The sequence below is a fragment of the Sinocyclocheilus rhinocerous genome, unplaced genomic scaffold, assembly GCF_001515625.1.
Source record: "Sinocyclocheilus rhinocerous isolate Xijiao unplaced genomic scaffold, SAMN03320098_v1.1 scaffold1179, whole genome shotgun sequence".
Taxonomy (NCBI): Eukaryota; Metazoa; Chordata; class Actinopteri; order Cypriniformes; family Cyprinidae; genus Sinocyclocheilus; species Sinocyclocheilus rhinocerous.
Window position 1 is genome coordinate 603,107 of NW_015664997.1, and position 782 is coordinate 603,888.

Here is a 782-nt window from a genome sequence, read left to right on the forward strand (position 1 = left end):
GTCCTGGAGGGCCGATGTCCTGCAGAGTTTAGATCCAACCCCAATTAGACACACCTGAAGCAGCTAATCAAGCTCTTACTAGGCATACTAGAAACTTCCCAGCAGGTGTATTGAGCCAAGTTGGAGCTAAACTCTGCAGGACACCGGCCCTCCAGGACTGAGTTTGGGCACCCCTGCTTTAAGTGGTAAGATCCCTTTCTCACATCGCATTTGGGAGGCACATGGGAATTTAGAGGATCCGAAAGCATTTTAAATACAATTCAAATCTTTGATGGTTTAATCTGTTCACATCAAACGCAACAATCCCACTGTTTGATTTTTTTTTTTTTGCTGACGCAACATAAAAACCGATGACTGTCAGCAAACAGCTCAATGCTGGTGAAATGCATTAATTAGAGCAAGCATCTGGGTTCATGTTTCCCACCAGTGGTGTTTCAAAGTGCTATTTATGAGATCATGTCTTTTTTTTATTTCATGATGTGCTAAATTGTCAATTAAATTAACTGAATTGGCCATAAAATGTTGTACAGGCACTGTAGGTGTTCTGATGTCCAGTGAGAGCATGCTTAATGTTAAACTATTTCATTTACATATATTTTTTAATCAAATATTGCCATATGGGAAAACATGTTTGTTCAAAACATTAGAAAGGACAATATTCTATAAAACTGCCTAACAAGCATTTTTGGATTGAACATTTATGCATGTTCATCAGTAACAATCGCAAGAGGGATTCCTTCACCCTTAGTATCATTAGATTAGTATCATCTGGGAATCTTTCT